This window comes from Ornithodoros turicata, chromosome 6 (assembly GCF_037126465.1).
Source record: "Ornithodoros turicata isolate Travis chromosome 6, ASM3712646v1, whole genome shotgun sequence".
Classification (NCBI taxonomy): domain Eukaryota; kingdom Metazoa; phylum Arthropoda; class Arachnida; order Ixodida; family Argasidae; genus Ornithodoros; species Ornithodoros turicata.
The window spans coordinates 66,148,296-66,164,368 of NC_088206.1; the positions used below are offsets into that span (position 1 = coordinate 66,148,296).

At 43.9% G+C, this 16,073-nt stretch overlaps 1 long non-coding RNA gene across 1 annotated transcript; it reads left to right on the plus strand.

Moving 5' to 3' along the window:
- Positions 1–7,327: 7,327 nt before the first annotated feature.
- Positions 7,328–11,103, plus strand: LOC135398215 (uncharacterized). Its single transcript, XR_010424040.1, has 3 exons — positions 7,328–7,483; positions 9,210–9,393; positions 10,864–11,103. It is a non-coding gene; the product is annotated as an uncharacterized LOC135398215 (long non-coding RNA).
- The last annotated feature ends 4,970 nt before the right edge of the window (positions 11,104–16,073 follow it).

Genomic DNA, 16,073 nt, shown 5'->3' on the forward strand with positions numbered 1-16,073 from the left:
CTCCACAAGTGGGGCAGAGGGAGGACGAGGTGGAGCCGACACGGTGTTGAAAGGCAGGTGTAAATGCAACGTTCAGCCTCATGCGGTGGAAGACACAAACATACGTATATGTTCGTGTTTTTTCATGTTGCCCTGCGTTTACACTATTTCATCACTCACGAACGGAATGTGTTCAGCTCCATAATTTATATATGTGGCGCAAGTACTCTTTGTTGTGTGCTGCAGAACGAAGACTCCTTTATTTTACCGTATGGTCAATAATGAGATACTTAATGAGATACAAAAAATACTTAATAAAATAGGCATTTGGTGCATTCCTTTCGTACCAATAACAATGAAACACACTGTATATATTGCAGATTTTTACCGAATATTTCGAAGATTTCCAGTGCATAGTTGCATGTGTATTTCGGAAGATTTTATAACATATTTATGCGCGCTGTAGTTGTGATAACAAGATCCCGGATGTTAAAATGCAACCGTGGATAGTGCACATGAATCATGTCAATAGTTGATAACGCGTGACGTTCCAGAGACATGAAAAGAGTTAGAAGCTGACCGGGTCGGTCGAACATCTTAAAAATATCTCCTGCCGCAGGCAATGTCGAATGTTCTGCAGGATATTTACGCTTGTTGCTGTGGAAAATGAAGACTTGGTTGTCAGTTTATTTATTTATTTACTTTTATTTCACAGTATCCCTAGTGTCCTAATGGACAGTTCTGTGCGTGGTGTGGTGTGTCCCTCGTCCCTTTCTATGCCCTACACGGGTTGTTACGATTTTATCGATTTAAGATGTTACAGGGACTGTTTTCCTCGAAGCTGGTGGTTTCTTTCCTTCTGAAAGGTTCCACCTTTCAGAAACACATTCCTTCGATGCAAGGTCTGCGAAACTGTCGGGAAAATCTCGGACGATAAAGTGAACTAGGTGGCAACTACTGCTTAGAAACGAATAGAAGAATGATGGGTCGTCCCCCACGCCGAAGGTTTTCAATTGCCGCAGTGAGATTGAGTGGCCGATAAGGTCAAAAGCATATAGGCAATCGGAATTGTCTTATAGAATTAACACAATGGACACACCATTTCAAGATGCGGAATGCTGTTTGCGCAACGCAGTTATTGGCATGACGCATGGAAATATTGTTGCCCGCTCGCCACTTAAGATAAAAGCATGACGGCGCGTCGAGACAATATAGATTCAAGTGTAAGTTAAAATACGTATTACGGATTTTTTGACAGATGACGACGACATTTGATTCAAACATCTATCAGCATCGAATATTATACGTTCGAGCGAAGCGCTTACGGGGAATAATTATATTGTACATTGTAGTTAAGTAAATTATATAATCAGATAAATTGAATTTAATTATTTAATAGCAATACTAATAAATAATGGAATTCAATTTATTGCGAGGCTCTGCAATAAAAATACAAGTGACCTTCAGTGACAAGTGAGCCTAAAACGCTTGTGAGCGGGACAGACACCCATTGACGAACACTAAAAAAAAATAAAAAATAAAAAGCAGACACTTACAATAGGAAACACAAGAGGTACAAGGAAAAGTAAGCATCAAATTATTGTTATTATTATCGTTGTTGTTGCAGCGTGAAACTTAAGATACAAGGTATCAAAGCTCTTGCAAAATAATATCTGCGTTCCCGTGGTTATGCACTTCCTTATAGAAAATTATAAAGCGACGGTCACCTGTTTTATATCACCGTACGTCTCAGCTCACTCGACATTTCGCTACGGGTTATCACAAAGTTAAACAATTGTTGTTTGCATCGATGCGAATACAGCTACAGTCTTCCGTAGGCATAAGGGGACCGTAATTATCACAGGGGTGGCATCCAATGTATTGCTCCGTAGACGAAAGCGTGCTGAGCGAATGCAATGCATCCTGGACAGGTCCTGGTCGCACGCCACAGCAAACGTCAAGGCACACGTGACCTTAAAGATGGCGGCGCCCGTGATCGGCGGCCAAACCGTTTGTAAACAATGCGGTTCTTGTTTCTGGACGACGTTTTGGATGTTTTTCGATCACGGTAATTATTTCTATCCGATAATCTCGCAGTAAAACGCGCAATTTTACACATAAAGCCTCGTATTGCTGACACCTTCCAAAGATGTGATGACGACCGCGCGTTAAGACTTTCCGAGCCGATGCGATGTACTTAAACTAAGGTGAAATGGGCTACCATGTTGCGGAAGAAGCACCGCATAGTTTACGCTGGCGAAATACGGTCATCTCTTGGTGTTATGACGGCGAAAATACGTCGGTAAGCGGCAAAACGACATGTAAACAAACTCACATGACCTCAAAATGACGTTTTCTATGACGTGCGACCAGGACAAGACGGCAGTTTTGCCAAAAGCACCCGCTTGAGGGTAGTTACAACAATGGCGGGTTTGTGTCACCCCTGTAGTAATTATACGCGTCGTGCAGAGCGCTTCTCGCGCCGCCCTGCGTCAAGCATGGAAAGTTTTTCCGCGGCTCCGACCGTAGCGCGCAGCGTCCAGCGTGTTGATATTGTGTGTTTGCTGCACGTCGTATTGCGCTGAAGAAGTCAAAACACAATTGTTGCGTGGCGAATTGTGCATTCACCTATAGAAGTGCACCGCCTGGAACGAAATTGTATTCATTTCTTGGGAAGCCTCGTGAAAAGGAGAGAAGTGGATCGCAGTAAAACGCTGCAGTGAAACGTCTTCGCTTTGAGTGGTGTATTTACAGTGTCGGGAAGCTAAGCGAACTTAACTTCGTTCACTGTTTCTTTTAGTAAAGATAGCTCGCCGTGGATGTCCACCAATAACACTGTAATATGTAATCGCAATTTTGCGGACGGTGCTAAGTCAAATGATCCTTGCTTACACTTACTCACTAAGAACACAGCACCGTGTGGGCGATGTCTCAGCTGACACCCAAGTTGTCTTACATTCCCAACATAAGCATGCTCTTCATTTGATGTACCATCAGGGTTGCGTGATTTGTATCATCTTGATTTTAATCTCGATTTAAATCACTATAATGCTAAACGTGATTTAAACAATTTTATTGCCTTTTACCAAATAACTTTCCTTGGAAAGGAAATTGCTTTGTGACATTGGAAGAGGACTCCACAATGTATAGCGTAAAATCTCAGCTTGTATTTCAACGTCATTCCAAAAACATAAAGGCCAATAGTTCCAATATAATAGGCCAATAGGGCCAAGCTCCGTTGTTTAACAGTATAGGACAGTATACATCACCAAGGAAACCAACGTGTCATGGGGTACAAATTTAATGCTATGTGTGAATCACTACGAATTATTAAGATATCGTTGTACTTCACGATTATGAGGAAAATGAAATAAATCCGATTTATTTGATTTTATCGCAATTTTTTGCAACCCTGTGTGCCATGCGTTCATGTTACACTCTTGAATAAAGTTAGGAACCTTGCATCAGATTTTTTAATTCCTACAATATAAAATAAATACTGAACACCACCTCATTGGTCATTACAGCCTATACATGTAATCGTACTGTGAACGTCGAAATAAACTATTTTCGTTCATTTTTTTACTCCTCAGTTTGCAGTGTGCACAAGTATGTGTGTGTTGTCGACACACGATCAGCGGGGGGGGGGGGGGGGGGGGGCGAGTTTTCGTATCGAGCCCCCCCTACCTTGGAGGTCTGGCTACGCCACTGTACATGTGCCACATCTCTGCGCTCTGCAGTCGTAGTCTTTCTCGAACTGGATAGCTTGCTGCTTTTGTGTTCGAAATATCGAGGGTTTACGGTAAGCATGATGCAGCAGGCCGCATAGTGGCAACACCGCGGAGTGCGCTACGTGTGCTACGAGCCCCAGGAAAAGTGTCCGCTCCACCCGCTAGGGGATTCGCTTGTGGCGCCCCTATAGGCGCTGCACGGGGCGTATATCCTTCCACGTTTTACGGCGAAGGAGACACAAGTAGACGCGTATAGACTCTGCGGTCTGCAGTCGAAACTCATTCTACTGGGAAAACACGGCAGACGCTCAAGAGGCCAGTGAGAAGTTCTCACGAGAGCCTATAGGAATCGCCAAAACTCACGCTGCTGTGACGTCAGAGCGTATGACGTAGAAGTTGCTTCAAAAGTTTGTATCACGCCAATTACGCCACGTAGGAAAATGATTACTTTCTCCTTGGCACTCAGTAAGTGCGTGAAGTAACGGATTATTAATCAAGAGGTTTCGTCCTTTCAATGGTTGGAGAATGTCATCTGCCCCTGGTTCCTGGAAAGCCCAAACAGATCATCACGTAAGATTTAAGAATAAAGACGATAACTCATTACGTGTTGCTTCATGTGCTAAATAAGGTACCGTTGAAGTTATTCATTTGCGTTCCCATCTCTGGGAACCCAAAACTAGCTTTCCACATGGAATCATGTGCCTTATAGGTAAGATAGATAACTGCATATTTACACACAAACTCATAATCTTAAAACGTTTTCAAAGACAATCGGTCGTTAGCAGAAATGCAACGACAACGTTCTGTCACTTGATTTCATGAAAACGGGGGGCGTGCTCCGTTTTGTTGCAATTATTAATTGCATAATCCCCCAAAAATGGCATACGCGCCTCCTCTTCAGCAAATCAGGGGAAAGAACAAAGTCACTCGGGTTGACGGTTGGCTAGGAGCGTGCTATGTGGTGGTGTGTGGTGGTTGCCAGGCCTGGCATACTGACGGACGTCCTCTTCCCCGAAGGTTCTTGTGCGGAACGACTCTCAAAAACTCGCGGCCTCGTGCGCTTTCTTCAAACAACGGGCCTAGCAGAAAGACCACTCTAGTGCGCCACTCACCTACAGTGTGCCTCCGTCCCATCAGTATCGGTCATCCTGCCTATGCATCACTTTGAAGTCTTCAACTCCCCTCTCCCACTTTCCTTTTTTTTTTTTTTTTTTTTTGCTATAGTCGTGACGATGCCCATTTGAGTGCGGCTAAGGCACACAATTCTGTCCAAGAGGAATACAAGGTCATTGGACACTTTCTTGTCGACCTTTCTTAAAACGGCGAGCCCTATCATCACCACCACCACATCTTTATTCTTTGCTGGCGGCAGATAATCGAAAGTGAAGCAAGAAGTCAGAATACATAGAGAGGTTTATTGGCAAAGAAAGAAACGTAGAAGTAAACGTAGTCTGTGATTCGCTTCCGTGGTTCCTGGAACAGAAGACTAAACACCGTACAGCCTAGTGAAGCAAGCAAACAGTGTTCTTCTTCACTCCTCCCTGTCTCTTGTCTATTTCTTTTTATGTGGAATATCAAGCCTACGTCACTTTTGGCTGACCTTTCCTCATTTTTTTCTTTGTTCTAATAAATATATCCCCCTACCCTGTTTGCGGGGTTTTCCTGTCGACGGACTCTCCCTGGTTTTCTAGTCCCTTTTCAGTCCCACTTTGCCAAACCACAACATTACTACACCAAAGGATGATTATAGCTACGTGACTATGTCTTAAAGAAGAAGCCTTTCAGTCAAGAGTATAGCGATTGTGTTGTGTTACAGGAAGAAGCGTAGAGAAGCCTTCATCCGATCTCCATACTTTTCGGAATATCCGATTGATTCCGAATATGGCTAGTGTATCGACCGTTGGTTGTGCAGGTATATTGCGATGGACATCGTTAGGACCCTCCAAAGAAAATAAAAAAGTTTACAGTGATTGGACTATTGACTCCAAACGACGTTCAATGATTTCGTGTTTCATAATGGTCACTTTCATGATGGCCTAACCGCAGACGGCATAGAAAAAATAGTCCTCGGGTCCTGTCAATCTTGAACCACAAAGCACATATATCTCGCACTATAGAAGCCTGCCACGTGACTTGGTGGACGCAGCCGCTGTAGCGCGGGCTAACTTTTCCTATTTTCGTAAATAAACATATATCCCCCCCCCATCGCACCCCCCGGAAGCACACGTCCGACATCTTTAGTGGGTGTAGACGGGTAGAAATCCAGCGAACCGGTAGGGAAGTATGAAGGGAATTGCGACAGGACAAGCCGCCGATATTTCGAAGAGAGACTGTTCTTCTTCTGGGCGAGAAAGAGAGTGCGGGTTGCTTACCTCCTGAGGCCATCGGATCATCAGTAGGAGACCAGAAATATCCCAGCTAGGTCCCACAAAGGTCGCATAAGTCGCATATGTCCGTCACGTCTATGCGACATTACCTGTACGTCCTCAATGTGACTTTGAAATTTTTCGGAGACACCTACGACACGTGACCCTTAGTGGCATGACGTAAGCGAAAGGGAACATTTTTGGATTTGCTGCTCTATTTACCAAGTAATCACATTATAGACGGTAGCTTCAGTTAAAACACGATATATGCCAGGTTGGGGTGTCAGGAACGTTCGCGAGTATTAGGCTCACGTCGTTTGGAGACTCACAAGCTAACTGTAAAGATCTTGTCACCGTTGCAAATGTGATACGCCACGCTACACTTGATGAACGTACTCCAACAATTTGTATTTCAGTATATACTTGCTCTGGTATCTCTTGAAATCCGCGTACGCGGTGGAGGGGCCAAAAAGGGAGCCTGCGTCTCATATGGTGAAAGGCAAAAGCACATTTATTAACGGGCGGTCTTGCATTATGGCCGAAAGGTCGCTGGGCTGCCATTTACCGCACTACAATACGCTTATGGTGCCAAAAACCTGGCCATAATTTACCCTCGAAATAAAACCTTGTTACATATCTTATGAGAATGTGTGGCACCACAATGCATACATACTACACAATACATACATACACAATACAAAACATATTTCTGAAAGAACACATTTATAGCAATAATATGTGCAGATTTGAGAACGTCCTGTGAATATCCAAATATCCCGATGTCGCGTTTCTGCGACGTTCGTGGAATGCGGAAAAAGTGGGACAAACCATAGTCGCCAAAACGTACATGCGACGTCTGCGGGCTGTCTGCAATGATCCATGGGATATCCAAACATCCAATTTCGGATATCAGGTGGACATCTCATAGACGTCTACGGTTTACTGGGCGTAGACGGGTAGACATCCGGCGAACTGGAAGGAATGTATTAAGAGAGTTTTCAGAACAGTCTCTCTTCGAAATATCGGCGGCTCTCGTCAGGAAGCAGTTCTCTTCATATCTTTAATGGATGACTCAGACGGGGCGCAAACCACTCTTCGTACATCATTACTGTGGATCCCTTCCGTGTCTGAACAATCGGTACTTTACACGGAATTGTTTTCTTCCAACCTGAATGTCACGTGATTGCGATCTGAGGCCATTGGTTCGCTCGGGCATTTTCTTCACCGTCAACGTGGGAAGTGGTAGCCGCATTAAAAGATGTACGATGTAGACCGATCGGATCGAGGAAACAATGCACCTCGGCGTTGTCGTTGTTCTGCTATTCGCTTCAATACAAGCAGAGGAGAACATACAGTTAATCGGCATTCGAGTTGGACGGATAATCAGGACGTTTGGGAAGAACGACTGTGAGTATAATGTAAAATGAAAGTATAGCGGTTTGATTTCGACGTCATCACAGGTTGGACGTTCACGGAGAAAGAGGTTGACGCTTTGTATGATGGGAAATTTACCAAGGGTTACTGCACAAGACGTGAAACCCTTACGACTCTCCTACTGAAAGCTTTATTCGACCTTAGTTTATTTCCTTACCGCAATGGCGCTCTCCATACGTGGCCAAATAGAGGCGACGTCTTTCAATGACGGACCCGGAAAATGTGGTAATATGTCACATAGTTATAATATCGCTGTTTTCAAGAACGAATTGGATTCTTCCATAGCAACAACAACAACATATATATTGTGATGATGAAGTGGGGAGGTTTTCCACTCTTGGAGTGGAACGCTACCCCATAGATAGGGGTCTAATATGAGTGGTGACAATGATGAGTGATGACGATGAGAGATGACGGGAATGATCGAAGTGGCGATGACGATGCTGGACGTGATCGTGATGGTGGGAATGTCCGAGGGCGCTGCTGGGGTCATAATGAGTCCTTTATGCCTGTCGCCTCAAAGAAGTCAACCACGTGACGTATAAGGCCGCCCTGGAGTCGGCCGCGGTGTCCCAAGGGCCGAGGATGGTCGACAAGTTGAAGGGGCGGCAGCCAAGGGTGGCACGCTGTGTTCCATAGCAATTACCTAAATAGCAATGAATTCTCGTACGTGTACATGATATAAAAAGTGCGAGGACGACGGGTACCCGAAATTACTATTGCACCACTGTTTTGGAAACTCCGGTGACAATCTATGTAAACGAGTGGTGCACACAACGCTTTAGACTAAATTTGGGGAACCTGTAGCACGCAATTGCCAGGGCGGACTGAGGTTATACCTCACAATTATTGTTTCCTGTAGAAGACCGCGGCAGATCGCGGTTTACCAGGTAGACGGCGCCACTGTAGCAGGTATCCGAACTAAGTGCGACAGAGCCTCTTCTTGAGGCTTTCACGCGTGGCCCCTCTTGCACGAAACTCTTTGAGTGCAAGAGCAGCGAGTCTTTCACTCAAGACTATTGACAAGCACTAGGGCTCGAGCCAGTCCGATTACCGCGTATTCTCGCTCAGTCCTGAGGGACCCTTCCAGTGGCTTTTGCAACTCAATTATGCACGCGTCAGCGAGCGAGCGCCCAATGCATTGCCAAAGCTGCTGGAAGGTTCCCTGGAAGCGCAGGGATCCCTCAGGGTTAAGCGGGAATACTGTTTTTCTTCTATCCATCACCGTCACTCGTTGAGTGTTGCATTGAAAAAATTTCGTGCAAACGGGCCCTGTTGTAATAGGCACATGGAGTCCAAGCCAAGGGTAAAAACTGTCCTGGACTTGTGGTAACAGAGGCAAATATGTTGTCATTGTCCACTGCTTCATGCTCAAGGGAAATTTCTTCAAGCATAAATGGGCGCTCGTTGCCGTGGTCGCCTGGGGGACCGCGCAGCATAAATATTTGCGGCACATTTCCTGCCGGTTGAAGTATGGCACTAGTACAAGTCCAGTAGTCCAAATACAAGTCCAATAGCGCAATAGTACAAGTCTGGTTTTCGTCTTGGCCTCCCTGGATATTGCCGGCTTCTTACCTATAACGCCCGTTGCACATTCGCATTGCGTTATGGAGTTGCTTTCGGAAAGTATTTAATTACTCCTATAGCGAGCTGCAGGACCAATTGATAAGGCTGAATTTTTGTGTGTTTACATTTACAGCGACGCCGAATTGTTCCCTGAGGCCTACTGTGGTATGTCCCTATAATCCCTTTCGGAGGTTGATTCAGCTATACGTATACGATGCTGATGCCAAACGGTGCCGGAAATGGCGAGCATGTGTGCACGTTATAGGCCACGCCTACGCCCTATGGACGGACTGTAGTCAGGTGCACAAGAATTGCACGTAAGTATGCGATCTACTGGTTATTTCTTCCGGAAAGGCCACCTTTCATTATTGGATAAATAATGTTGTTCTGTCATATTAAAAGGCACCACTGAGATTACAAGAAGACAAAATTGACAGCATGAATTTAGTAATCATGGTAATGCCACAGAAATAGATGATGGGGCCTAGCTCTCCTCAGACTTACAGACATCAGTAGTCTGGTGTTTCGTTATTTGTGTGTTTTTTCTTCTCCTTTTTTTTGTAGCCGTTACTGTTGTACCAGTCGTACAGCTTGGGACAAAAGTTTACGGAACACCGGTGTGTGTCGCATTTGTCCAATGGAGAGACAACCTAGCAGCGAACAGGAGTTTACACACATACTGAGAGATAAGAGGAATAGCCGACCACCCGTTTCTTATTCGGTCTCTTCCTGAAAACTAGTATGGGAGCAGCGCGATGAATAAATACGCAGATGCCGCGGTCCGTAAACTTTCGTCCCAAGCTGTACGGAACGCACGCATTAACCCTCAACACATTAACCTCATGTTTGTAAAGTCATATTTGTCTTTAATCCATCTCATCCTTCTTTCACTGTTTGTTAGTTATACTTTATTTCCTAATTATTTTCTTTTTATTTATTTTATTCTTCTTGTATTTCTGTTTCTTTGTGGAATAGCAAGCCCACGTCCTGTTTAGCTGATCTTTCCTCCCGTAGTTTTTTTTTTATTTTTGTCCTTGAGAGACCCTATCTTTTTATTTATTTATTTATTTAGTTTTTTGTCTTGTGCCTTCTACACGGATCATTTGTACTTTTGCGACGTGATCGAACGTGCACTTACTGTGTTACATCCGTATGTGTAAAAGTGTAAGTTAGCCCTGCGTATGACGCGTTTTAGATGACATAGCGTGTGCACGTAGCTTACCACTACACCGGCTTGTTTGTATTGGTCGAGACGTTTGGCCGGATAAAACAGCACACGAACAACACTTTGCCATAAGAGATACACTCTGGTGAGATGTAGCTGACACCAGCATACAAAAAATACGTAATGTAAAACCCCGAGACTAGGGAACACGAAGGGACAGACACAACCCGAAGTCTCAAGAGAAGCTTGAAACGTCGTGTTGTGTCTGTCCCTTCGTGTTCCCTAGTCTCGGGGTTTTACATTATGCATCATCTTCACCAGCTCGCTTGCTTCCTAACCATTTTTTTCAGTGTAAAAAAAATACGTGTTAGAAACACTGGTGCTGAAAGAGCTAGCCGTTGTCGGCCTGACATAGGTGGGCTATGAGGGAAGTGTGCGTCCTGGTCCGACTTCTAAGGGAACTGTGCCGACATATGTCTGAAACAATGTAGAACGATGCCAGGTTTTCGGAAAGCGAATTAGGGACATTCATTTATGGTGAACAAGAAGTTTATGTTCACCATAATCCACTGAAAAGTGTTTTTCTTCTTTTTTATTGCTAATACTAAGGTTTGTATTCCAGCGCAAACGCTCGTGTATCCACCCCGGCGCCATCTCAGACAGTTGCCCCCAGTGACACTACTGGAAAGGCAGAGAAGAAAAAGGAAAAGAAGAAAAAGAAGGAGAAGGAAAAGAAGCAGAAGAAAAAGAAGCCGAAACCATCAACAGGAAAAGAGTGACAGACCGTACGCGGGTCATATAAAGGCTCTCAGCATAAAGGAGACATGGAACATTCAATAATAAATACAGGTGGTATCCGTCACTGTGAAGTCATTCTATTATATTTGCTGGGTCGACGAGGGAACATTTGGACAAGTGGATCGTACACCGCCGTTGCGCCTATCTCGACGGATTACGTTCGACCCATTAAGCTCTATATTATAGGTGGTCGAGTTAGAGGACACTACTTGGCATCCTGTGCTGGAATATGTTGTTTGTCCTTGAACGCTTGACTGATTAGCACAGCTGGAACGAATCGGTGAATATCAGGAATACTGCCAATAAACTGACCAAACAACGCTTATGGAGGCTGGTACGTCGTTTATTTCCTTCTGAAAGATGCGACCTTTCAGAAACACATTTCCTCGATGCGAAACCATCTGGGAAACTGCCGGAAAGTTGAGGCGGGTAAAGTGCTTCGTATCGTAACCAGGCAACATCTATTGTCTAGAAACGAGCGAAAGATGTAATAAGTTCGTCCCCCACGCGAAAGGTATTCCGCTTCTGCAGTAAGATTGATTACCACAAAAGATCAAAAGCGTATGACTCATGGTTATTGTGTTTTAGAATTAACACAATGAGCATACCACTTGAACAGATGTCATACTGTTTGCGAAGCGCAGTGAATGGCATACCGCTATATTTACTGTTGCTCGCTCATCACTCAATCTGTGAAGGGGCTCATTATTTCATTCCCCCCATCACCACCAGCAATGGGTAGAGAAACACCCCGGCGATGAAACACCGCAGTCATCATCCTGTAACGCACATATATAACGCTCATCACTCAATCTCGAAGCATAACGGTACTTCAAAACAATAGATTAAGATTGAAATTTAAGTGATAGTCACAAATGTTACCGGTTTGTTGCGAGATGAGGAACGACATTTGATTTGAACACATATCAACATTGAATATAACCTTCACCACGAGGGTTTACGGGGAATACTTATATTGTGACGTGAAACTTCCGATACAATTAACGTATAAAAGTTCTTCCAAAATCACAATCATGTCCGGGGTTGTTCACTTGGTTATGGAAAATTGCAAAGCAACCTTCGTCTGTTGTATATAGGTCACCATATATATCATCCACAATTGCTTAATAGAGTCGTGACATTTCAACCCAGAATGAATGATGAAAGATGAAAGTCACCGAAAAGCTTAGCCAGATGTAGGACTCGAACTCACATATTCTGGATTACGATCCAGGCCCCTACCAATTGAGCAAAGCTAACACACCTCCTCAGCGACTTCCAGGTAATCCAGAAGATGTGGGTTCGAGTCCTACAGCTGGCTAACCTTTTCAGTGACTTTCATCTTTCATCGTTAATTTCACAGTGTCCAAGCCATCGTCTGCAGACACAAAACGGCCCTTTTCTGGGCCTCCCAACTGCTTCAGCATGAGGCTTGCGCCTGCGTAATCAATGAGAACCCATTCACTACTCAATGCTTTTATGGACAGAATCTTAAAGTAAATTGTTCAAGCAACTGGGGCTTTTGAGCTGATTTGGCTCCCAGGGATGTTAACTGGTGCAATACTCCTGTAATCGCGATCGACCGAACGCGTCAAATACTATGCGGTCATTTAACTGTCCGCGATTAACTGTAGGAAGTGCTCTGCGCGTAAATGATGTACGCATTAATAAAGTTGTTTAGCATAGCAGGATAAAAATGCTGCTCGAGATTGATTCACGCAAGCATGTTGAACACATGGCGGTTACTATCAGCCTCGGAAAAGAAATGAAGTCGCGACACGAGATGACTAAAACAAGAGATGAACAAGGACACAGCGGGTATATTTTGTGACATGTCTGAGTCAGTCGAGATTCTCTTAGAATCTATACTTTTGTCTTCATCAGCTTTGCGGCAACAACTGAGAGTGAGTCATCTGGTACCACGTAAAAGAGACCGGTGTGATTGCGATCGGCCGATCGCGTCAATTAGTACGCCGTCATGGGTGCAGAAAATTGTCTACGATTAAGAGTAGAAGGTCCTCTACGCGCTAAATAGAGTACAGGTCGTCGTACCGCCGGGCACTATGCACATAAACAGCGCCAGAATCTCCGGTTGAGGGCTTGAAAATAGGAGACTCGCGAAAATACATCCGTGCCACTCGAAGTGATCGGCAGCAGCTTTCCGCATAAAATAAAGTCGAACAGAAAACGATTAATGATGAAAGATGAAAGTCACTGAAAAGGTTAGCCAGCTGTAGGATGTTGTTCTTCTTGTAGTTCTCTCTTAGAAAACGATTATTCGCATTATACCTGCTGCAACATAGCAGGAAGCCATCGCAACAAATAATTTTCCTGTAGGATGTTTGGAAAAGCGCAAAAACAACACTGCATCTGCCGTTCCCATGACTTGGCGGAGGGGGACCTTCTCCCGTGTTCCCCGGCTCCCGTTGTCCCTAGGCCAACTTTTTGACGGAGCTGCAAGACCAGAAATCTATCTAGGGACCGTGATAGTCCTTTTCCTACCAAAAGCCCTTTATACGCACACGTTTGTTTCGGTTCTTTCATATTGGTCGAAAATTGTCATTCGTGATGCTCTTGCTGGACGTCTACTGTACACCGGAGGGGTACAGTAGACGTAATCGAAATCCCCTTTGCAAAATAAACTACACTGTTAGAAAAATTTATACCTTTTGAGGTATAAACGGCTTGTCCCAGGGCGTATACCTTTTGAGGTATAAACGCTATACCTTCCTCAAGGTATACTATCGTTATACCTCCCTGAAGGTATATTATTTGCACAACAGGGTATAAACATATACCTCCTAGAGGGTATATTTTGAAGACCTTGTGGTATAATTGAAGAAAATGGTAATATTCGATTTGTTTCAGCGTCATATCCGAGTGGCGGCTTCCCAGCGCAGCTTTCCACAAATATTGAAAAAAAAAAAGACCAAAGGAACGATAATAAAAAAGAAAATACCTGGAGACACTCGCGCACAAACTCACAAAGCATGGATGTGAATCAGAGAGGAAAGAAATTAAGTAACAATTAGCAATAAATTGGAAACCAAGAAGTGACACCAACAAATATTAGGAAAAATATTTCCAGGAGCTGTTGGCATTTGCTGGAGAATAGGTACATATACAACACACCGCGGCTACACATGGTGGAGACCATCCTTCGCCCGGGAAGCAACTTAAGAAGTGAGGGCGTGTAAATTTATTTATTTTGGGATCAAGTAATTGGCTTCCAGATGTCACTACCCAATGTAATTAGAATGCTACTGTATTACTGACTATGTTTTTAAAATAACTTATTGTTTAACTGAGATGATATAGTCGCCGTCACAAATTAATGTGATCCCAGATGTTGCGGGGGAAGAGGTATACAAAATGCTGAAGGTATAAACGTAATATAGAAGTACTTTTTTTATACCCTCAGCTGCCGTGGAAGGTATAGAATCAGTGATCTATACCTTACACATGGTTTAAACAGGGTATAGACAATGGTGATGAGGTATAAATGTCGTACTCCCGACCTTATTTATACCTTTTTTATACCTTTTATATACGTTTTCTTCTAACAGTGTACTGTAAATAAATGTTACATGACTAGGGTCCGGTTTCACCAATGCTGCTTAACTTTGAACCGGGATCAAGCTTTGTTAAAACTCGAAGTTAACCCTCAATTCTTTTTGTAAACGTTGTTTGGTGATGTGATTAATGTTGCAGTACCAATAACTCCCGTTTGTGAAGCACAGTTAAGCGTTAAATTTAAGTTGAGGCACTGTCGATCTCTGTTCAATTGTGGAGAGTCGTTGGTGAAACCGGGCCTACGACTACGACTAGCCTACGACTAGCCTACGACTTGCCCCTTGGCAAGTCGTAATTAACTTAGACTAACCTGGACATATGAATGCAAACACCGAACATCGACTATCTTAATAACAAACTAACCAACGTGTTGCTGTTCCGTCGTGTCCGCCCTGCTATGCCTAACAACTGCTAAAATGTTACTTGGACACACATAGAAAACCCGTGAATTTGAGTGGTTAAATAGTCACGTCGTTTTTTTAACAACGGCATATCATCTTACGAAGCAATCGAGCATTATCCTTGATTTTCCTGCTTTCGATAAGCTGAATTTCGATATTGGGGATTTTGGAACCGGGGATATCGAGGTCCTCCCCACCGGAGAGTTTCTGTTCAGAGTTTCGCGATTCGCATAGCGGCACTTTTCGTGAACTTGTGAACTTTCACAACTTTTTCAGTGTTCGAAGTAACGCATTTGAGTACGCAAGAAAATTTACCCACAGTATATGGAGCACTGACATCGGCAATTCATCAAGAAACACTACGGCACATGAAGCTGACCGCGTGGAAAAGCGCATTTCTGCTGCGCCGGATCCGTACTGTAGGGCTCCTCCGCCATGCCACCTAGAGTTCGATTTTGCTGCGAATAGTATTCAATATATTGCCTGTTATCATAGGCTCGAACGAAGAGCGCAGTGCAGATATTATATTTTCTCTTTGAACTGACAGTTATACAGGTTATATATTTTGCTATGCATTGGCCTGAATGCTGTCTACTCTGTGACCGCTGGAGATGGAAACTCGATTGTTAGAAAACAATATTGCATGCCTTAGGAAATTTCCCATTTTAAACAAAAAGTGCCTTACCTGGCGAGCAGTCTTTGACACAATCAATCATCCTTGGGTAGAAGTTGTCTCTGTTCACTCCAGCACAAGCGGAAAAAGAACATGACTTCTTTTTCTCATTGAAGAAGTATCTTCGTAACGCAGTTCGGTCACGACACTGTTGCCTTTTGTTTGTACATTGTGCAATGCCTGTTTCAAAATGCACGATATGCATTCTCCATTGACATACAAGTGCTACATAGCAGAATATATTTTCCGCATTGGATAATTTCTTTCATGCTTGTTCCCGTGTCGTAACCGGGACAAAAAAAACGCAATTGATTTTTGATAAAGTTAAGAGCGAAGGAAAGCTTCGAGGAGAAAGGGAGATGGAGATAGGTCGACAGATCTACAGGC